Source organism: Notolepis coatsorum (genome assembly GCF_963971535.1).
Source record: "Notolepis coatsorum genome assembly, chromosome: 19".
NCBI lineage: Eukaryota > Metazoa > Chordata > Actinopteri > Aulopiformes > Paralepididae > Notolepis > Notolepis coatsorum.
In genome coordinates this window covers 86,342,001-86,367,285 of record NC_140183.1, presented here as the reverse complement: position 1 = coordinate 86,367,285, position 25,285 = coordinate 86,342,001, and the positions used below count along the sequence as shown (strand labels likewise).

At 40.8% G+C, this 25,285-nt stretch overlaps 1 protein-coding gene across 1 annotated transcript in view; it reads left to right on the top strand.

Moving 5' to 3' along the window:
* rprd2b (regulation of nuclear pre-mRNA domain containing 2b) overlaps positions 1 to 25,285 on the top strand; it is a 156,581-nt gene that overhangs the window by 18,653 nt on the left and 112,643 nt on the right. The window lies entirely within an intron of this gene.

Here is a 25,285-nt window from a genome sequence, read left to right as displayed (position 1 = left end):
GGATACTATTTTCTCAACCAGAGCTTTCAACCAATGCAATGGAACCATTTTGATTGACAGTCGATTCGGCCAATTACGCCACACCGCTAGCACCCACCTCCTGCTGTTCTTACCACCAATCGGCAAGCGTTTATTCATTTTCTACTTTCGGGCATGCCGCCATTGATCTGCTTGCGACTCACTCGAGAGCACATCACAACAAACTTAACGTAGCTAATACCTTAGCTGCCCGGCCCGCCGACCAGCGCTCCACAGCATGACCAAATGAGACATAATGATTTTACTGCAACAAATGTTATAATAAAACAAAGCCTTTCTATACATTTGTCTGGTTGAAAACTTTATTAACAGATTGCAGAATGGGTAGTTTGGTACGGAATGAGCAACGGAATGGAACTGAGCTATGAACGGAATAATTAATGCCTTGCTTACTTGCTGTGTTCGGGTAAATAATATGCTGATGTTATATTGAACGTGTAACACTAACTATATAACGTTATTAACTAACTAGCTTCCGTACCGGGAGCTCACGTTGATGCCTGGATGGTGCTAACTAACTAGCTACCGTACCGGGAGCTCACGTTGATGCCTGGATGGTGCTAACTAACTAGCTACCGTACCGGGAGCTCACGATGGTGCTAACTAACTAGCTACCGTACCGGGAGCTCACGTTGATGCCTGGATGGTGCTAACTAACTAGCTACCGTACCGGGAGCTCACGTTGATGCCTGGATGGTGCTAACTAACTAGCTACCGTACCGGGAGCTCACGTTGATGCCTCGATGGTGCTAACTAACTAGCTACCGTACCGGGAGCTCACGTTGATGCCTGGATGGTGCTAACTAACTAGTAGTGGGTAGTTGGGTACGGAATGAGCAACGGAATGGAACTGAGCTATGAACGGACTCTGAGTAATGCCTTGCTGCTATGGGTAATAATAATATGCTGATGTTATTGTCCGTGTAACACTAACTATATAACGTTAATTAGAGCTGCCGCGGTATTGATTATTTCCTTATCGCACAAATTTGCAAAATATTTCCTACCGCCGCGGTTTTTACCGCACGCGCACAAAAAATTAAATTTTTTTTTTTTAGTAGTAGTCTACTCTTTATAGCATATAGCCTGCCTCTAGTCTAAATGTCTATCTTTAGAGGATGACTTTGCAGCATGAATATTGTTTGGGATTCGGCAAGCACGCATTAGTTATTGAAAGTGAAACACGGATGCGCAGGCACCCCCCCGACCCTTTCTTATTATTATTACTATAAAGTTACTACTTTATAATAAAGGCATTCGTTGTGGCATTGACATTATATAGTTATGCGTTCAATAACATCAGCGTATTTACCGGACCATAGCAAGCAATACTCTATTCATATCTCAGTTCCTTTCTTTGCTCAGAGCGTGCCGAGTTGTCCCATTCTGCGGTCTGTTAATAAAGTTTTCAATCAGACAAGTGTATAGAACGAAGGGCTTTTATTATAACATTCGTTGCAGACAGTAAAATCATTATGTCTCGTTTAGTACTCCTGAAGAGCGATGATAGTCCACTCCGGCGGAGAGTTAAAGCTAACGTTATTAGCTGTTGTGATGAACTGACATTCAGGACGTAAAAACGTGTGACGCGTCTCTCTTCTGACCAATGTTTCACGTGACTTTTCTGGTACCCAATAGGGTCGCTTGGAACCTCGATAGACGAGTAGGGTATATCTGCAGAGCCGCAAGCCCAACGAGAGGAGGGTAAATTATTATTATTATTATAAAAAACAGCGGTGACGCGGTATTCAGCCTACTCTGCGGTGGCCGTGATGTAACAGCGATACCGCGGTAATGCGGTAATCGCGGCAGCTCTAACGTTAATTAGAGCTGCCGCGATTACCGCATTACCGCGGTATCGCTGTTACATCACGGCCACCGCAGAGTAGGCTGAATACCGCATCACCGCTGTTTTTTATAATAATAATAATGAAGTACCCTCCTCTCGTTGGGCTTTCGGCTCTGCAGATATACCCTACTTCTCTATCGAGGTTCCAAGCGACCCTATTGGGTACCAGAAAAGTCACGTGAAACATTGCAGACCACTGATTGGTCAGAAGAGAGACGCGTCACACGTTGGGAGCGTCCTGCAGTTTTTTACATCCTGAATGCCAGCCATTGATCAGAGCTCATCACAATACGGCTAATAACGTTAGCTTTAGCTCCCCGCCGGAGTGGACTACCATCGCTCATCAGGAGTACTAAACGAGACATAATGATTTTACTGTCTGCAACGAATGTTATAATAAAAGCCCTTCGTTCTATACACTTGTCTGATTGAAAACTTTATTAACAGACCGCAGAATGGGACAACTCGGCACGCTCTGAGCAAAGAAAGGAACTGAGATGGTCCGGTAAATACGCTGATGTTATTGCACGTATAACTATATAATGGTAATGCCACAAAACGAATGCCTTTATTATAAAGTAGTAACTTTATAGTAATAATAATAAGAGGGTCGGGGGGGTAACCACCCCTGCCCGCGACACGAGTGAACGGCGCACGACCAGAGGGGAAACTTCGAATCCGTGTTTCACTTTCAATAACTAATGCGTGCTTGCCGAATCCCAAACAATATTCATGCTGCAAAGTCATCCTCTAAAGATCGACATTTAGACTAGAGGCAGGCTATATGCTATAAAAAGTAGACTACTACTAAAAAAAAAATGCATTCAAACTTTTTTTTTTTTTTTTGTAAAAAAAATTTAATACCGCGGCGGTAGTAAATATTTTGCAAATCCGTGCGGTAAGGAAAACATCAGTACCGCGGCAGCTCTAATGTTAATGCCACAAAACGAATGCCTTGTTAATCATAAGTAGTAACTGTGATGCAGTAGCTTGTGTGGGGGACGGCGGGCGAGTGAATCTTTTTTTTTTGCCTTTTGACGCTACACAAATTGATGGTTATTTATCGGCGACTGCTATCGGCACATTTGAGCTTATAGGCCGATAGCAGTCAACAAGGCACTTATCGGCCGATACCGATACCCGACCGATATATCGGTGCACCCCTAAGACAAATGTATAGAAAAGCTTTTATTATAACATATAACAAAAAATTATATTGTGTATGAAAATGTGTTAGCCCTATGCTTGACTATTATTTTAGGCATGGCAACAAATATAATAATAATAAAATGAATAAATAAAATATTAAATAAATAAATAGGCTACACTACACGTCTCTCTTTTTGTGTTACAAATTGTGCTCACCGATATCAACATAGGCCTCTTTACTTACTTAAAAAAGGAAACGTCAAGAAATATGTTTAGGCATAAAAAAAATATTGTTTGTTTCCCGTTTGTCAGTTAAGGCCATGGGTAGGTAGGGAATTTATTAAATTTTAAATTTTATTCTTTCCCACGGCGACTATGGATGGGGAATTTCTTTATTTAATTAAAATGTTCACAACAACATGGATGCATGTACTCTGCCAGCATGTTTAATATCCATAACACTAAAGGTTTGACTAAGATTTCTATGAAACGTTATATATATATATATATATATATTAAAAAAAAAAAGGATTAAAAAAGGATTAAAAATATATATATATATTTTTTTAAACTCATAAAATATATTGGGTCGCACCTAAATCGGCAGGGTCGGTCGGCAACCGGAAACAAACTATTGTTTTTTTTAGGCCTTATGGTATTCCATCATGCCATGTGTGTTTTTTATATATTTTATAATGCTCATGATTATTGCTGAAGTCTGAGTCATACAATACCCACTGGCTTTCATCTTCAACAGACTAACTTGACTAAAAAGACAAAGTTAGTTTATGAGTTTTAAGAGTTTAAGAGACAGCACTCACTGTATCGCTCTCAAACAAAGCTCCATGTTCTCCAGTAATATCTCCATAATTAGTGTGGCTTTAGCCAGGTCACTTGCCACACTATAGTAATCTATACTATTTATTTATTTATTTATCTGAGTTTACAATGCATGTCGTGTCAGGTACTGTACAACGGAACCATTTTGATTGACAGTCGATTCTGCCAATTACGTCACACCGCTAGCACCCACCTCCTGCTGTTCTTACCACCAATCGGCAAGCGCTTATTCGTTTTTTACTTCCGGGAAGTCCGCCATTGATTTTGACGAGAGCTCAACAACAAAGCTAATAACTTTAGCTCCCCGCGGCCCACGAGTAGCTTACCAGCGCTCCGCAGGAGTACTAAACGAGGCATAATGATTTTACTGCAACAAATGTTATAATAAAAGCTTTTCTATACATTTGTCTGATTCAAAACTTTATTAACAGATTGCAGAATGGGTACAATTCAGTACGGGCTCTCTGAGCAAAGGAAGGAACTGAGATATGAATGAGTAATGCTTGCTATGTTCGGGTAAATAATATGCTGATGCTATTGAACGTGTAACTATATAACGTTAATGCCACAAAACGAATGCCTTTGTTAATCATAAGTAACTTTGATGCAGTAGCGTGTGGGGGTGGCGTTGTGCAGGTCGCTTGACTGAAACTTTTTTCAAAGTTTGAATGTGTGGGCCAGATTGACGGAACACAAATTGGTGGATATTTATCGGCTACTGCCATCGGCACATTTGAGCTTATATCGGTGCACCCCTAGTATTCATATGTTTTTCTTTTTTTGTCCTATGTTTAGTTACCCATTGCTTATGTGCTCTCAAATTCAATTGCTAATTGCTTTGTGTAGCTAATATGACAATTTATTTACTACTTGACGTTTACCTACAACAGCTAATATCTTCATATTTAGAACTTTATCATTGTATGGCTTTATATTGCTGCCCTTTCCATAATTCAGTGTTTAAATTATTGACCTGCTCTGTCTTACCGCTACAGGATGCAACTTTCCATCATGATCTGACCAACTGACATAGTTCCTTATGAATGAATGTGGTTTCCAACACTACCAGTTCTGCTTATAGGATGGCCAGAGGCAAAGAAACGATCTGTGTTGTACATTTGGATTCGGACTGATTTCAGTGGTGATAACCTTTAAAGACCTTAGGGCCTATGTGCTTTAAAAAGAAGTAATCTACTTGAAGTAACCTAAAATCACCTATTGATGATTCATGTGTGTAATGATGCTATTTGGATAAGATGCTGAGAAGGACATTGATAGGAGCCCACAACAGAAAAGGAGGAGAGCTATATGATGTGTGTGTGTGGGGGGGTTGCAGGGAGATATTGGTCCAAATATGAAGGCAACACCAAAATCTATATTTTCACATTGTCTGCAAAACAAAACCGCCCAGAACAATATCTAAATAAATGGCTGTCACTCACTGAGGAACAGATGTATTTGCACCAAATTTCACATGGAGGTACAAAACACCTAAATAGAACTTTCCATGTAGAAAAAAAAATTGCTTCATTTATCTATTTATTTATTTATTTAACTGTATTAAACAATATAAAACAAATCTGAAGATTATTATATAGCAGATGCCTTGGACAACTGTAGCGTGTGTTTGTTTATACAGAGCCCCTTTCATGAGCAAGCCCTGCTTGAATACAGGGGCAGGGCTTGCTACAGTCACGAAAGGGGGGGTTTATAGAGCTGGTATGACTTGCTGGCTGAAATACGGACGAGAGGGAACTAGGTAGCGGGGCTATACAGGGCTCTACGCTAACCTTTTTCACTCCTAAATGAAAAAATTTAGGAGCGCACAAAGAAATTTAGGAGCACCCAAAAATATTTAGGAGCACAGTGAAAATATTTCAAGTAACGAGTTTTTTTTTTTTTTTTTTTTTTTTTTTAATAAATGTATATTTGTACTGTGCGTGCATGTGCAAATGGGAACGCGACACACATCTTTGCAATAGCACATACCACCAAAGTCACTGGCCCACTGTGTGCGTGTGTGTGTATCATCTGCGTGTGCAAACGGGAATGGGACACAGACATTTGAACTATTAATTAAGTGATTAATGCCTACTGTGGCAAAGTTGTAGCCAACAACTAGGCCTAATGAGAAAGGCAGTGACATTGAACAAAAAGGAGACACTGGCTTTACAACCAGGGCCATCAGTAGAGGGGGGAGCTAGTGTTGCTCTTCTAGAAAAATAATCCTTTCAGGGTTGCCTATTGAAATACTGTACACCTCCAGTACAGAAACATTGTTTATGAGTTTGCGTGTCAGGTAGACCATTGATTGACAGTCGATTCTGCCAATTATGACGTCACACCGCTTGCACTCTGGCCGTCCGGCGCTGCAGCTAGACCCTATTGCCACACCGCTTGCACTCTGGCCGTCCGGCGCTGCAGCTGGACCCTATTGCCCACCTCTGCGGTTGATAACGCTAGCCAAGTTAGCTGTACACACACATACACAGTGGGCCAGTTGTAGGGGTGTAGCAATGCATCGCAATGCATCGATCCTACTTTGCAATATTTACAAAACATGACATTGTTTTCGAACTCTAGCCATGGGAAAATGTTTAGCCAATTCACGTTAAATTTGTATGTCTTCCCTCCGGCTCCAGTGGGTGTAGCTTCGCTAGCTACAGTGGCTACATTGGGTGCTACAGTGGGTGTAGCCTCGCTAGCTTGGCCAACTTCGCTAGCATGCTGGCTAGTGTCAGTATCTTGATTAACGTTAACTATCACCTCTGTAACATGACTTCTCATTCTCCGGTATCTTTCGCGCAAAATAAAAATGAAGTGGGCTTCGACATGGCTGTATTGTCTGACTCAGACAGTGACGCTGATCAGTTTCCAGTCGCGTGACCACAGGAAACTCTACTGTGATTGGAATGTTTATGCGGATGTGAACTGTGGGACGAATGAGGCTGTAATCTGCAGAGTCGCACGCCGTGCGAGTAATTGATTTTTCAGGTTCGCACACACATCTTTTTTGGGGCATATGCGAGCAATATGGTCGCACTGTAGAGCCCTGCTATATTACTTTTAACATGTGCTTAAACCCAGTGTTCTCGACAACGGAGTATGGTTGCAGATCTGCTGCTATAAAAACACCTATGGCGTTTGTTATTGCTTTGGCCAGGTCTGAATTAATGGCGAGATGCTGCTTTTGAGCGGGCAGCTGGGTTTGCACTAGGATCTGTTTCTTCCATGTACCAGTGATATTCACATTCGGGTGATGCCGTTTCAAATGCGTGATAAAGTTCACGATAAAGTTGAACAATGACATGGCTCTGGCTGGTCAGTTAGTATTGCACTCGACATACGGGCTAATATGCTATGCTGAATTACAGCTATCGTTCAGTGTAGCTGCGCGCTGCGTGGGAGGAACAAACAACATCCGGTTAGTTGTGCACGTTATATTAGGGCCGGGGGGATTTAAGTTCAGCAAAAAAAGGTTCCATACCATTGCAATCGTTCGGTGCACAGCGCGTACTGTACCGGAGGACCACATTGAGGCGGTACAGTACGTATCCGCGTACCGTTACACCCCTAGTAGTTTGGGTACCTTTCACATTTGAACCGTTACCCACCACCAACGGTACCTTTTTCGGTACTTTAGTCTCTAAAAATTTAATCTACCTACCTCAGTTATATTATAATAATAATAAAATATCCAAACTTAACACTTTGGTTGCCTTGGGTTAAATTAATGATATACCATAGGTTGCCGGCTCTATTTGTCTATGGAGAAGTACCCCTTCTTTGCATGGCTATAACTTTTTAAATTCTATTGCTACATTGCCATTATTAGGGCCCATTCAAAGTCCTATATGTATTGTTCATTGTGTAGCAACGTTAAACTTTTTCATTCACATATTCATAGTAAAGTATGGTCTAATGTATAAGTATGTTTTCATCTCTTTCTGCAGCTTTCTCCAGAACGTGATCTATAGCCCCAAATGCATTATATTGATGATGCAATACAGTTTTATGGCAATCAGCGCGATATAAAAAATTCCAACTAGACGTACTTCTAGAAGTTACTACACGTCATCTGATGTTGACCGGATGGGCTAGGGGGCGTTTATAATTCCGTGGGCAGCGTTATACCAATCATCTAATGTGGGTCAAATGTTGATAATAGCAGTTAGTATCGAAGAGGGTAACGTTACACGCTGAAACTCACCCCAGTCTCCGCGCGCCGTTGGGCGATCATCGTCGAGTTGAAATCTTATCATTATGGGATGTAAATTTACCCGGTCCATCTCCAGCTTGTAGCCTTGTATAATGGTATATACGTCCAAATCATGTTGTTTATCGAGTTATTGGCAATCGATCACTGTGTAGTGTGACGAGCCAGAGTCGCGGGACCTATAGCGAGCGCCGGAAGTACTACTGTAGCTGAGGGGTACAATTCCCTGACTGTATTGTTAGATATGATATTTAATACCACTACCTCATGTACTTTAACTTCTGGCCACCCAGTACAAGATATAAGTATGATGAACACTTTCCCACCTGATGAAACGAACCAACACAAATGGACCAAATCGAATATTTAATACAGCAAAGGGTGTACACAATATTCACTTAATTACATTTATGATTTGAAATGTTAAGTATGCACTTTTATGGCAAATGAGTATTCGTAGGTAAATCAACATTGAATGTCCAATCTCTGGTTGCGCAGGGAGTAAGTATACAACCTGGAATATTTAGGAAACGATAGCGATAGTACTTAAATAATTATAGCTGGATACACTAAGGGGGGGGGGGGGGTCCCGCTGGTTGTAAGACAGTAGGAGGGGGGGGTTAGAGAAGTCGCTGGCGGTATCCCATCTGGCCGACGGTGTCTTGGGAGAATCCAAAGTCTTAGACCCAGTGCCCACAGAACTTCGGGCCGTAGACGAACACAGCTGGACCCTCTGTGGAACGGTATCTGCCGGTCCACGACGGAGAGACGTGGTGCGACCTCACGTGTAGAGCGCCGCCTCACCTGTAGTCCTCTCCGGGGGGTAATTCCAACACTCGGACAGTGTTGGCCTTTATCCATGGAATAATCAAAGCACATAAAGCATAATCCAAGAGCCGTGGAAGGCTCGCCGTCGTCGGGTAGAGTAATCCAATATACAGGTCCAGTCGCTCTTGACCCGGAGCTCCTCGGATGCAATCACCACCAGGGGTCTGACCAGCCTGGATAAGCGTCCAGATAACGTCAGGAACGATGGGGGTACTGATAACTGTAGAACTCGAACCGAACGATGCACCATACATAAATAGACTATTATTAGCTTAATAGAATACGTCCAACTCGACGGTATGGTGCCAAACTATGACCATTCAACTATTAATCTACACGATATCTCAATGCCTATTCTGGGCCAAGTAGGCCCTACTACACCGCACGTGCTTCGTGGGGAGGCTTTTGCGTCTGTCACTCTGTTGGAGGGTAAAGAACTGGACTAAAAAGGAAGTTCTACTTTACGAGCGTCATATATATATGCGCTATGAACAAATAGTACCACACGTATTTCGCCCGGCATATTACTGCGCGGGACCGGGGGCTGCCTCGACATGTTAGGCGGCACGATTGAACTTGAACCTAGGGGTATGGCAACCTGGCGCCAGGTTCTAGTCCAATGGTAGAATGAAACTATTATGGGCTGTTTAGTAGAAACGGGGATATTCAATGCATATTGTACAAGGAATATACAGGGGATATCAAACGATATACAAATACAATTAAATATATATAAATAAATATACATATTCGGTTTAATCTGATCCTTCACAACAACTACGGTCGTCTAGGACAACCTCTATTCAACATCCTGTTTGGCGATTGCGCCGATCGGCCACCAGATGGCGCTCCTGAACCGCCAGAGAGCTCAGTGGGTCCTGCTGGTGGATCTCAGGCCAGCGGAGGGACATTATGAATCCGATCGCAGATTTTTGAAATATTGATATAAGGACGCTGTACAGCGTCCCCCGGCAACTTTAGCATGGCCAGCAAAGACGTGAAAAGACGTGTCCCGGCACTCAAAGTGTTAATATTTAATAAATAAATAATGTATTATTATTTACATCTTACTGATGTAAAGCACTTTGAACGGCAATCCCCTGTATGAAAGGTGCTATACAAATAAAGTTATTATTTATTTAGAACAACATATATATATATATATATACACAGTCACACACATATCTTTAAATAAATTATGTTTATTTAAAAAAATATGTTTAGCAAATTAACTAAAAAGGTACACATCTATATATTTAAATACAAAATAAATAAAGGTATTGTATTTTACAAAATAACGAGCATAAAACAAGGGTAAACAAACCACTCTAGCAGCAATTAACAATTCTGCTGATAGAAAAACACACATCTATACATTTAAATAACAAATAAATTAAAGTATTTTACAACTGATTAAACAAACAAACAATCTAGCAGCAATGAACTACTCTGCTGCTGATTGAGTATTCTAGCAGTTCTTTTTCAGAAAGATTAACATGTTCACTCTCTCTGGTAAGAGCTGAGCCCGCTCCACACTGTCCCCCGCTTTGGAGGGGGGGGGGGGGGGGGAGAAACAAACAAACAAACACCGCGTGGAGGCCGGCACTGAAAGTGTTAAGGAACTACTTGTCCACCTTACTAATGATGTGGGTTGGCATCTTGTTCTCTTGTTTGAGCCATGGGAATCCTATCATCTCCATGGGTTGACCCAAAGCATTCATTTCATTTTATTCAATAAATTCAAATAATTAGCATAGCCTAATGTAATTTGAAATTAATTTGGAACTTTGTAAATCCTCCAGTGCAGTGATTTTAGATGTGAAGTGCATGTATGTGGTCACTACCTGGTGTTTAATAGTGTTTCAAGCCCTGTGCTAGATATCATAAACACTTCCCTTAGAACTGGTATTTTCCCAGATGCCTTTAAAACAGCAGTTGTAAAGCCATTACTAAAAAAAACTAATTTGGATAGTAATGAAATGGCAAATTATCGTCCTATATCCAACCTACCATTCATTAGTAAAGTACTTTAAAAGATAGTTTCAGTTCAAATAAATTCCTTTCTTGAAGAAAACAACATCGAATTTCAGTCGGGATTCAGAAAATATCATAGCACTGAAACTGCCCTCACCAAAATAATCAGTGACCTCAGGCTAAACTCTGACGAGAATAAGATCTCCATCCTTATCCTGCTAGATCTCAGTGCAGCATTTGATACAATCAATCACGACATTCGAATCGATCGTCTTGAAAACCATGTCGGTTTCTCAGAACATGTGCTAGGCTGGTTTAAAACATACATCAGAGGGAGGAAATTCTATGTTAAACTAGGAGATCACATGTCTGATATATACGACAACAACTATGGAGTTGCACAAGGGAGTTGCTTAAATCAAATCAAATCAAATCAAATTTATTTATAGGGCCCGACAACACACGTTAATGTCCCCATGGGCCGTACAGATCTTCTTTAAACAAGTCAAGAAGAAAACATAACAATAAGTCAAGAACAAGAACACCATAAGGTGCAAACATTTTTAGATGAATGCAAATAAATGAAAGAATGCAAGCACTCCCAGACATACCCCACGTGAAGGTAAGGAAAAACTCACTAAAACCTAACAATAGGGAAAAAAGCTCCACAGGCAGTGTGGAGGAGAGAAACCTTAGAAGGGCCATTCAAGGGGGGATCTCCCTTCTTAGATGTTGGTGATAGTAGTGTTGCAGACGGACCAAGGCGTGTGATGACGCTGAGCACTCAGGTATGATCAGCGGGGAAAATCAACTGAGCACTCACTCTGATAGACTGGCTGACTGTCTGATTTAGCTATGAAGAAAAGTAAAGTTAGTAGTAGGGATTAGGGGTGGGACGATGCATCGATCCAGATCGATACATTGATGTAATTATCAACAATCGAATCGGATCGATGCGATGTAATAAGATCGATTCATATCGATACTCTTATTTTGAAAATCCTGTGGCGAGTCTCATATCCGCCCAAGAACAACAGCAGTAGCTCCGTGTGTGTAGATGTTACAGCATAGCATTCTCCCTTTCTGTGTGTGTGTGTGTGTGTGCGCGCGTCTTTGGAAAGACCAGATGAGGTCAGAGGAGTTTGATGTTTAAATGTTATTTAAACATAAACAATATAATACATAATAAATGTAGGCCTATACATGATCATGCAACATCAACAAATTGTTGTAGGAACGGTTTGGGAGAGGGAGGTTGTGAGTTTTGAGTTCCAAAAAATGTAGCTTAAAGTTTAAAGCTCAATATATAAAAACGTGGCACTTTACAGTGAACAGGAGGTCTATTTGTATTAAAAACAATAGATTGATTTTCCTTTAAATGTCTGGAAGAGCTCAAAAATACAAATGTCATGATATTTTCATTACCTTTTTTTTGTTGATCTAAATGTTACTGATTGTGTTAAATGGGCATATGATATCATCTCATATCGATCGCAGGCACCTGAATCTAATCGTATCGTATTGTATCGTGAGAGACTTTGTGATATCGGCAAATATCGTATCGTTGTCCAAAGAATCAATATCGTATCGTATCATGATGAAACTGGTGATTCCCACCCCTAGTAGGGATGGGTATCGATGGTTCCTAACTGGGTTTTGGCCATATGCTCCCGAAATTCTCCCGCTGTTTGGCTGCTTCTATGTGCAGTGAAAACTACTCGAAATGCTTTAGAGCCTAGTCATTGATTTAGTTCAGGGTTAGCCGCGGAGCTAACGCTAGCTAACGTGAGCTAATCAAGCTCACAGAGAGAGATAAACAGCTGACAGCAGGTAGTACAGGTACAAATACAATAAAACAAGGGGTGGGGGCTGTTGTGTAAACCTTGTGTCGCGTCAATCTGGTCCACACGTTACTCGTTCATATCTCAGCCCGTGCTGAGATATGCCCATTCCGCGGTCTGTTAATAAAGTTTTCAATCAGACAGATGTATGGAAAGGCTTTTATTATAACTCGTTGAGGTAAAATCATTATGCCTCATTTAGTCATCCTGCAGAGCACTGGTCTCCTACTCGTGGGCCGTGGGGAGCTAATGTTAGTAGCTTTGTTGTTGTCAACACACAGGGCATTCAGGAAGTCAAAAACGAATCCGCTTGCCGATTGGTGCCAAGAACAGCAGGGCGGGTGCAAGCGTTGTGACGTAATTGGCAGACTCTACTGTCAATCAAAATTATTCTGTTTTCCGTCAGAATGAATGAATGAGAACTTTATTAACAGATTGCATAATGGGTACAATACAGTACAGGAGGATGAAGACCAGAGAAAGACTTTCGGCTTTTTTACATAAGGGTCCTCCATTTTCAATTAATCAAAACATTTAGAGACATACAAATATACAGTAGTTTCATAAAAATGCTAAAATGCTATTGATTGATTGATTGATTGATTTAAAACTTGATTAACATATTGCAGAATGGGTACAGTACAGCTCAATACATACAATTGTTAAGGGGATGCAGACCAGAGAAAGACTTTTGTCTTGTTTACATCAGGGTCCCCCATTTTCAATTCATATTTCATATCTAAATCATATAATATCTCATTGCTAAATATATGCAATATATAATCTAATAGTCCAATAATCTAAATCTAATATATAATATAAAAATGCTAAATGCATGGGTATTTTATTTTGTCTTTAATGTTAGCTTGCAAACTCATACTGTCTTGGTAAGCCTCATAATGAATTGTTTGGGGTAAAAAAGAAAAACATTGTGATGTGTATCGTGTATCGCCGAAAGGTCAGAAAATATCGTGATATCATATTTAGGCCATATCGCCCAGCCCTAGTTGGTTCATTATAAAAGACCTGACAACAAAAGCACTTAAATGTTAAATAAAAGGACCACAGTAATGAGGCAGGAGGAACATATTTTTTTGCACTATAATGGTAAAATTGTTATTAAAACATTTGCACCTAAAACATATTTTTTGCCCCTAAATTTCTAATTTAGGGGCAAGTGTGCCCCTAGTGAAAAAGCTTAGCGTACAGCCCTGGAGATGAGATCGGATAGATAGAGCGGTGCAAGCCCATTTAAAATTTTGTAGGTGAGGAGTAGCACTTTAAAGTCAGAACGGGCTTGGATAGGAAGCCAGTGTAGGGCGGACAAAACTGGTGTGATGTGATCAAATTTTCTAGTTCTAGTTAGTATCCGTGCAGCCGCATTTTGCACGAGTTGAAGATTTTTGATTCTTGAATTAGGTAGGCCTGAAAAAAGTGCATTACAGTAGTCCAGACGTGATGAGACAAAAGCATGAATCAGGGTTTCAGCATCAGCCAGAGTTAAAATGGGGCGTATTTTTGCGATATTACGAAGATGGAAGAATGCAATTTTGGTGACATTTTTTATATGTGCATTAAATGAGAGGGATGAATCAAAAATGACTCCGAGGTTTTTTATGGTGGAGCTCTGGGATACATGACAGGTATCAAAGTTGAGGGAGATGTCCTGAAACAGGCCTCTGTGGTTTGGGGGGCCAACAATTAACATCTCAGTTTTATCTGCATTAAGGAGTAGAAAGTTTTGCGACATCCATTTTTTGACGGCAAGCAAGCAGGCCTCAAGGTTTTGTAGTTGGGAGGAATCATTTGGCTTAATAGGTATATATAATTGGGTGTCATCAGCGTAAAAATGAAAGTTTATGCCAAATTTGCGTATGATATCGCCGAGGGGTAGCATGTAAATCGAAAATAGCAAAGGGCCCAGGACAGAGCCTTGTGGGACACCACATTGCACTGGGAGGGTCTCGGATGTTAAATCATTATAGACCACGCAGTGTGTTCTCAGTTAAATAGGATTTAAACCAAGCTAGTGCGAGACCCCGAATGCCAACATGATTCTCAAGCCGACCTAGAAGAATCGAGTGATCGATAGTGTCAAAGGCTGCACTGTGATCAAGCAATAAGAGCACAGAAGTGAGGTTTGAGTCAAGAGAGAGCAGTAAGTCATTTGTGACTTTGGTAACCGCCGTTTCGGTGGAGTGTAAGGCTCTAAAGCCAGATTGAAATGATTCATTAAGATTATTGTTTGATAAATGGTCAGTAAGTTGCGTTGCGACGATCCGTTCTAACACTTTGGATAGGAATGGAAGATTGGAGATAGGTCTGTAATTTTTCAAGATTAGAGGGTCGAGGTTCGGTTTTTTAAGTAGTGGTTTAATGACGGCTGATTTAAAGGCCAGGGGCACCACGCCAGTAGACAAAGAGGTGTTGAAGATATTGAGTAGGGCAGGGCCTAGAGTTGGGAAGAGTTTTTTGATGAGAGTTGCTGGGAGAGGGTCAAACAGACAGGTTGAAGGTTTAGCCGCGCCAACCAGTTTAGAGGGCACTAAGTGAGACGTTTTCAAGGCAGCATAGCGTATGACTGGAATCAAAGTCAGGGGGAATGCCCGTCAAAGGTTGGGAAGGACTCTGATTGTTGAGTAAAGCAACAATTTCATCTCTAATGAGGTCAATTTTCTTGGTAAAAAATGTCATGAATTCGTTAGCCGAGAACGCATGGTTTAGGGCACTTGGTTGTTTCTGCGTAAGTTTTGCAACTGTGTCAAACAGAAACTTTGAGTTGTTTTTGTTTTCATTTATGAGCCTGGAAAAATAAGAGGTTTTGGCAAGTGAGAGTGCCTTTTTGTAGTTACGTAAACTATCATTCCAGGCGAGGCGGAATACTTCCGAGTTTGGTCGAACGCCATTTATGTTCAAGTTTGCGACAAGCCTTTTTAAAGGAGCGCGTTTCCTCCGTAAACCAGGGAGTTAGTTTTTGCGGAGCACGTTTAATTTTAGGTTTAAGGGGAGCGACAATGTCGAGCGTGCTACGAAGGGCGGCATTAAGTTTGTCTGTAAAGAGATCAAGGGGGCCAGAGTAAGAGAGGAAGGGAGAGAGGGTGTCTGGTAGGCAGTTAACTAGAATTGGGACAGTTGAGGCGTTAATACGACAGCTCAAGTAGGATTCTACACTGTCTGGGCGAGAAACCGTCAGATCAATTTGAAATTTGATGAGGTAGTGGTCTGAGAGAGCAGGAACATAGGGGGAGACGGTCAAATTTGACACAGTGAGACCGCGGGCTAGGACTAGGTCAAGGGTGTTCCCACCACTGTGAGTGGGTTGGTCAACGATTTGAATGAGACCGACAGAGTCAATGATGTCGGTAAAAGCCTTATTTAGGGGATCTAGAGTTTTATTGGAATGAATGTTAAAATCACCAACAATTAAAATGTTATCTGAGGCTGAGCGCATAACAAGCTCAGAGATGAAAGTTGAAAATTCATCTAGGAAGAGGGTGTAAGGGCCTGGGGGGCGGTATAGGACAGCCATTACAAAGGATGCAGTGGAGGTAGGAGTCGGACCGCCACACTTTCTGTTGGGTGGAGAGGGATGCAACAGGAGCACCTCAAACGAGGAAAACTTACAGTTTGCTTCGGATGTAAAGTTGTGCTTAGTCATAAATTAGAGCAACTCCGCCTCCTTTCTTGGAGGTGCGTGCGATGTGGGAGCTACTAAAATTAGGGGGTGAGGCCTCGTTTAAGGGCAGAAAGTCATTAGGTTTAAGCCATGTCTCAGTGAGGCCCAATAGGTCGAGACTATGGTCTGTTATCAGTTCATTTACCAAAAGAGCTTTGGTTGGCAGAGAGCGGATGTTGATAAGGCCAACCTTCACACACTCTGTATAGTTAGCAGCGCGGTTTTCAGCCATGCGGGTAGGTTTAATCGCAATTAAGTTGGCATGGTTTATCGCACAAGGACGAGCTGGGTAAAGCGGAGCGTAACGGGATATTCTAGTTTTGATTGGGTATACGGGTTTACGGGTTTAGGACAGGTCCTTTACTCTTCTCCCTTTACATGTTACCGCTGGGTGATATCATCAGAGAACATAATGTAGATTTCCATAGCTATGCGGATGATACACAGCTGTACATATCTGCTGAACCAAATGATACAGCGATTAGCTCCATTACAGACTGCTTACTGGCAATAAATAAATGGATGAGTAAGAACTTCCTGAAACTAAACGAGAACAAAACTGAAATTCTAATTATCTGCCCCAAAACTAAAAAAGAAACATTAATAAAGAACCTGGGAGGACTAACCCCTTGTGTAACTGAGGGGTTACAAAACCCTGACTGTATTAAAGATTGTGATAGATTAAACCACTGCTAATTATTATTATTATTACTTGCAAGACAGTACAGTTATTATATGGCAGACACTCAGAATAGACGGCACGGTGACAAGGAAATATCATTTATAGTATTTATTATTATGCAGCAATGTACAAAATGGGAATTACTTAGTTGCGCTTTTATGGCGAAGAATATGATAAAGTCAGTGAGTAGCAAAGTCAGTTGGAATGAATAATTCCTAAGCTGGGTATACTAGACCAAACGCCGCCTGGCGTGGGATGGCACTATAGTACAACGATGGTACCGCTGGAGACAGGGGGTATCCTCCCAGAGTTGTAAGCTCTGGAGGAAGGAAGAAGGTTCGGATACTCAGTCTGTTCACTTGAAGAAAAGGGGTTCTCATACGGATCCGGTCCTTATAATCCAAGCGCTCAGTAGCAAGGTAATAGCTGTAATCCAATGCTCGATAGCAATGATGATAGCCAGAAGCTAGCCCGAGGTAAGATCTTCAAGGTAGTTAATCCAAACGACAGTGGGTATTAACGATGCTCTTCTCCACGGTAGTACGTTCCACAATCACTATAATCCAACCAATACTGGTTCTACAATATCGCCGCGGTAGGTTCCAATATGCACATGTCCAGTAGTTCTGCGACTAGGCCCTCCTCGTGTGCTGGCACTAATTACTAAGTCCACACACACTTGCTAAGGTTTACACTAGCTACTAAACGAACGAACTGCTTGTTAATGCTGCACACCGAACGAACTGCTGTAATACGATTCACACTAAATGACGACTCTTTACTTCACATTAAGCTAGGTCGAACTTGACGTTACTGCATTAGATCTGACACTTTCACTTGTTCACTTCGCACGTTAGGTTCACACTAGATTAGGTTCACACGACATTAGGTTCACACTACGGCTGCTGCGCCTTCCATGATATATATACTTAAGGGGCTTTCTAGTGCCAAGCCTCAGCTCTCGTCTGGAATCAATGCGCCGGCACCAGGCATGTCCCAACATGTCCAGACTTGCCTTTGAACCTGACTCAGGGGCGCGGTACTTGGCGCCACGAACGTCAAGGGCATTATCCAATGAGGAAAGCGAATATTACTATGATTCAAACGGAGGCTTAAAGGGATATAGCTTATATATATAAATAATATACAAGTTATATAAAACAATAAAACGTAGATTCTCAGTGTTAATCTGGCCCTTCACAACACCTTGGATCAAATCTGAGATCACTAGTCTCGGGGTTATCATGGATTCAGAACTGAACTTCAATTCTCATATTAGCAAAGTGACAAAATCGTTCTTCCATCTCAGAAATATAGCAAAAGTACGACCATTTATTAATCAGAACGATGCTGAGAAGCTAATCCATGCATTCATATCTAGCCGGTTAGACTACTGTAATGCACTTTTCACAGGTCTCCCTAAGAAAACCACAGAGAGGCTTCAGCTAATCCAAAACTCTGCAGCCCGACTGCTAACTAGAACCAAAAGGAGAGAGCACATTAGTCCAGTCTTAGCTGCTTTACACTGGCTTCCTGTAACATTTAGAATTGACTTTAAGGTCCTTCTCCTTACATACAAAGGTCTAAATGGACAGGGACCTAGCTACATCGCCAACACTCTAATAAATTACACACCAGCAAGAACACTGCCATCATCAGCTGCTGGACTAGAGGCTCCCAGAAACAGTCAAAAGAGGATCGGTAATGCAGCCTTTATCAACTATGCCCCAAAACTGTGGAACAAACTACTAGGGGTGGACGGTATGGTCTAAAATTTATATCACGGTATAATTTGAAGCATAGACGGTAACGGTATATATCACGGTATCAGTGTTTCCGTTAGAATATTTTTTTTGCCTGATAGGCAGGCTATATAAAGAATGACATCCTCAAGGCATGTACATTTATAATATTTTAACTTAAAACTAGGCTACTTTTGCGTATAGTCATTATATTCCAAATAAAATAAGTCCCGAGTCGAGACTCCGTGCTGCTCCCAACGAATCCCAATAGTATGCAACTGCAGAGCCGCAGAGCAGGGGCGCTTTCAGGTCCGGTCACAGGCCCGCTCAACAGCGCCCCCGGGCCCCACCTAGAGCCATATGAAATCCGTTTTATTTTTTTCCAAATTCCATTAAATTTTTTTCCAAGTTCCGTTTTTTCCATTTTAATATTTCAGAATTCTGTATTTCTCATTTTACCATCAGAAATAGTGTCTAATAAGTGGGAATGAATAAATGTCCACAATTTAATACGATATAACAGTCCATTTAATAGGGCTGTCTTAAATACTTCAAAGCTTTGTTCGATGGGCATGGGATTCGAATATGAAAATAAAATTCGAGTATTAAAAAAAATAAAAATAAAATTATATATATTTTTGCAAAATCAACTCTGCCTCTCTTTGTTAACTACAACAAGCAATGCTGTTTGTTATTTAAGATGAGGTCGGACTCGGCACCGACAGATTTGTGTTCATTGTGCTGCTTTTATAAAGCCTCAAATGACGGCTTACAATATTTCATGAAAGCAAAGTGTTTTGTTTGTCTAATATTTAAAAAGGTTTAAACTTTACAGCACTGACAAAGTTGAACAAAGTGCTGTACAAGTCCCACAACATATATATATATTTTTTTTTATATAATTATAGTTGATTCCATTTTTATTGCTCAATTCCGCGATTCCGTGATGCTGGCAAAATCCAGCATCCAGCTCCCGCTGCCCAGCCGTCAGAACACTACACACATATCATAATGTTCACAGAAAACTGTAGTTGATCACCAGGTATGTTTTATTAACGTAGAATAATTCATATAAGAAAAACGATAGGGAAATCTCTTACCTTTCTCCACTGGTTAAAAATGCCAGGAACTGAAATTGAAACTTGCTGTGCGCCGCGGTGATATGTGTTTATTATGAAATGACAATTGCGTGGTGACACGCCCACTGCGCGAAGCCTCCTAAATAACTTTTTCCAGTTTGCACATATCTATTATCTATGACTAATTCTATCTATTTTTAGGGGCAAATGCGAGTGAAATAGTCGCGCTGTGGTTACATGACGTCATTGCTATTTTAGAGCTGCTCTACCGGTGTCCGGTTACAAGGTATAGTCCAGGGGTCAGCAACCTTTACTATCAAAAGAGCCACTTTAACCCCCGTCCCACAAAATAAAATGCTCAGGGAGCCGCACAACCTATTTACCCTTAAAATGAAGATAACACAGTGTATAACATTTTATATATCCCCAAGCATACCCCACATTTAGCATTTTTACCCTTATTTGTGGAAAATCTATAATATAAAAAGTACATTTTTCGTTGTTCGCAAATTTCGCACCACATATCAGGCATACAGGTAAGCCTTTTGTTGACTAAATATCTTAGTTGATGAAATATTTTTTCATTTCAGTGTCACAGTATGACATCGATATCCAAAAAAAAAGAAAAAGAATTTTTTTTTGGGCCAGGGAGCCGCAGCTGATTGGCTAAAGAGCCGCATGCGGCCTCGAGGCCGCAGGTTGTCGACCACTGATATAGTCAAAATCCATACCGTAGAGCAAATTCATACCGTTTATACCGTATACCGTTTATACCGTCCACCCCTACAAACTACCCCAAAACATCAGAGAAGCCAACTCGCTAGACATCTTTAAAAGACAAGCTATCTCTTTGCTCAGGCATTTCACTGTGGGGTAATGCAGGCAAATATTTGAAGATAGATATCTGCTACCACCTAGTGGCAAGGGGAAATATTATAGAAACATCAGGGATATCCTGACACAAATTGTACTTACCTGCACTATTCTTACCCTGCCTACTTTTATACACTGCCAGTGCCTATCAATTTCATGTGTTGGTTATCACACTTTTTACTTCTTACTGATGACTATTTTTAAACTGAATCATTTTAAACTATTTTTTATTATTTGTATTACTGAATCAAACTGTAAACAGAGAGCCTATTGGGATGCTAGATCCTAATGTGAAACACTGTGATTTACCATACCTTGCTATATTCTTACCCTACCTACTTTCATACACTTTCAATGAAATTCATATGTCGGTTCTATGATGTTAGAGTGATGCTCTGTTGTGAGGAGAGGATGACTTCTGACCTAAATCTTTTCCTCTGCTAGCAAAGTTGTTTAACATTCCAGTTAGGTACATCGTGAACATCACCGCCTAGCCAAGGTTGATTCTCCTAACTGGGCCATTTTCATCATCATATCTGATGTATTATGTTAAGAGCGATGGAAACTCAAAGTACTAAGAGCGATACACTGCTCTGTTGTTATATATTTTTCGTTATTGAACAATCTTATCACACTTTTTACTGTCAGTTCTATCTTATTATTTTTAGCCTATTTTAAACTGAATCAAACCGCACTTTTTTACTCTATCTAATCTATTCTATTTTATTATTTGTATTGCTGAAGAACTGTGATTTGCCTAACCTTGCTATCTCTCTATCTCTTTGTATTTACATTTTTATGCTTGCTTATGCCTGTATTTTTTATAGTGTTGTATGTCCGTTCTATTTTATAATTTTTAGACTATTTTTAAACTTAATCATTTTAAACTATTTTATTATTTGTATTACTGAATGAAACTGTAAACGGAGAGCCTATTAGGATGATAGATCCTAATGTGAAACACTGTGATTTACCATACCTTGCTATCAGGGTTTCCGTTAGAATTTTCTTTTGCAGGTCTGAGTGTCCGGTAGATTTCAATCTACCGGACAAATGGGATAAATTCCGGTCAGAGTTTATTGAGCTTAAAAACAATTGATAGGCCTATATAAAGAATGACATCATCAAGGCATTTATAATATTTTAACTTAAAACTAGGCTACTTTTGCGTATACATTCATTAATATATTCCAAATAAAATAAGTCCCTCGAGACTTCGTGCTGCTGCTGACTTGAGGTGTCGGTGGGCAGTCTGCCCGACATTAAACAGCAGTCTGTTATAATCACATTTTTATGAGCTAACGAATTCCGTTATATTGGACATTTGTATTAATTATATCAAGCGAAGAACTGAGAAATTTGGCAGAGAGAGACGGCAACATTATCGTGGGTTTGCGTGATGACTCCACCTCCCAACGACTTGGTGCTGGTCATAATGTCCTGTGAAAATAATTCCCTCTAAGCACAATTTGATTATTTGAATTGTATTAAAATAGACTAAAATTAAATAGCCTATGCGATGAACGAAACAATCATTACATTTGTTTCATTGTTGCTTCACCAAGCAGCCGGTCTAATAATGGCACCGCTGTGTCAGCGCGAGCTGGCTGTTGTTAGATTTACGTGAAGCATGGAGCTGCAGACCGACAGAGCAGCGGTGTTTTTAGGTCCGGTCCGGTCTGGGCTCAGCAGCGCCGCCCACCCAACAGCTGAATTGCCAATGGCTGGATTGGAGTACTGCATTCTGTGGGGCTGCAGATGGATGCTTATCACAAATCTAGCAGCAGCCAGCTCGCGCTGACACAGCGGTGTCATTATTAGACCGGCTGCTTGGTGAAGCAACGATGAAACAAGTGTAATGATTGTTTCGTTCATCGCATAGGCTATTTAATTTTAGTCTATTTTAATACAATTCAAATAATCTAATTGTGCTTAGAGGGAATTATTTTCACCGGACATTATGACCGGAGAGATTAAATATGTCGGACTTCAACAGATTTTGCCGGTCAAATACCAGTAATTACCGGCTAACGGAAACGCTGCTTGCTATGCTCGCTCATGCCTGTATTTTTTACTGTTGTGAAGCACTTTGAACTGCAACCTCTGTATGAAAAGTGCTATACAAATAAAGTTTATATTACCTTAATTCCTGGAACTATGTTTTGTTGCTAAGCAGCAATATTATTCTGCTTTCTTGCTCAACTTGTTGCCTGGCAACATTGCTATAATGAACATTCTATTCTAGGAAGTATTATAATTAGAGATGTTCCGATCGATACCATTTTTCCCTTCCCGATCCGATTCCAATACCTAAGCTTTGGGTATCGGCCGATACTGATCCGATACCAGTGCATAAATTTTTTTTTATATATTATATAAACTATAAAACTTAAAAAAAAATTTAGATACTGTTTTATATATACTGTTTTTTAATAACTATAAAGTATTGGTATTTATTCAACAACAGGTGATGGTATAGATTAGTATTAGTATCATTAATTGACAACTATGCTCAATGAGTTCACCCACGCAACGGTTGTTGGGACATTGGTTCCGCACGGACATTATACGTTGTTCCGGTTCAGTTAGCTAGTAGCAGAGGCTCTGACTAGTAGTAACGTTTATGTTGTGATTTTTAATGCACAATAAATATTCAACATTCTCTTTTGAGACTCCGCCTCAGACTCTTATCCTTTGGCACTAAAAGCTAAACATTGTCACTGGTATGGCTGTCCGCAACATGTCATTAACACATTGGTTGCCAGCAGGGGGTGCACGATTTATCGCTTGAGTGCCAGCGCTTTAGTCAATGAGAGGACGGGGATATTTGCGAACGCATAAACTATATCTTAAATTATGGCTATGTGTCTAATACAACCGTCGGCGGTCGCTTATCAATGACTTGCTTGCAGTCAACATGTACGAAACAGATTGTTTTTTCATCAGTACATTTCCATTTTATACTGTTTTGAATACGAGTATAATTTTGAAGATTTCTAGTGATTCCAGAAAAATCCACGAAAATAGCCCTTTAGTTAAATACACAAAACACGTAATTTTTCCGCCTATTTATGAATCGTTTTCAAATAAAAGATTATCTATAGTATATATGTGTACTTATGCACGCTAGAGAAGCGGGCTGAAAAATCGATTATGCTTTCAGTGTCCTCAATGAATGCAATAGTCTCAGGTAGGGGTGGGACGATGCATCGATCCAGATCGATATATCAATCTATTATCAATAATCAAATAGGATCGATGCAACGTAAAAAGATCGATTCATATTGCGATACTCTTATTTTGAAAATCCGGTGACGTCATATCCGCCCGCGCCCAGTAGTGTGAAACTCCGTGTAGACATTACAGCAGAACAGCGCTACAGTTCTGTGCAGTTTTTTTCCCCGCAACGGGTCAAATGCATCTAACATGCGTTGCATCGTCGCCATTTCTTTATGCGCACGTCGCGTGGGCAGACCTAACTTAACGTTACGTTGGCTGCTTAAACTAACTAAGCTAAGCAGCTAACCGTGAGAGAGAACAGGAGAGAGGGGAAGGAGGAGGGGGGGACAGTCTACCTTTCTGTGGGGGACTGGGGGAGGGGCATTCTGTGTGTGTGTTACTGAGGATGGACAGATAATGTTGATATTTAAACATGAATACATGATCATCATGCATCATAAAACAATTGTAGGAACAGTTTGGGAGAGGAAGGGGTTTTAGCTTGCGTGTTGTGCAGGGCTGTACAGTGCGAGATATATATCGCATGTGCTACAGCAACAGCGATCTGTGCGATGAATGGATTTACTTCAGTAGCACTAGTGCGATAGGCATTCGGTTCATATCGATACTCTTATTTTGAAAATCCCGTCGCGGGTCTCATTTCCGCCTAAGCGCAGCTCCAGCTATAATATCTATGGCTCCGGCAGCTAGCAACGCTCAGTTCATTTCGATACTCTTATTTTGAAAATCCGTGGTGTCGTGACTCATATCCGCTCCACAGCACACAACAGTACTCGTCTCAGTAGCGTCTGGAACGCGGACATTGCAACAGAGCAGGGCTAGTGTGCTTATTTCGCGACCCAAAACAAATCCCTGCTGTTTTATTCCGCAACGAGTCAAATGCATATAACATGCTTTGCAATCCTCGCCATTCCTTTATGATCACGTGCGTCGTGTTTAAGACCGTAATTAACGTCCCGTTAGCATAAGCTAACAAGCTAAAACCCTGTTCAGAGCTAGGTTAGCCAGTTAGCGTGATCTAGATGGAAAGACAATGTAACGTTACTGGTGAAAAAGTGATTTGCCTTGGAATACTCCTTTGCCAACTTGCTGTACTTTGCTTGTAGGTCTGCAGCCATTATTGCTGGATTATGAATAGCCCCAACTTTAGCCAAGGTAACGTTAAAACTAGCTTTTCGGTTAGCTCTTCAGCTAATGCTAATAACACCAGCAACGAACACATCAGAGCTCCCCGTCAACACTGCTCTGTCGGGATGA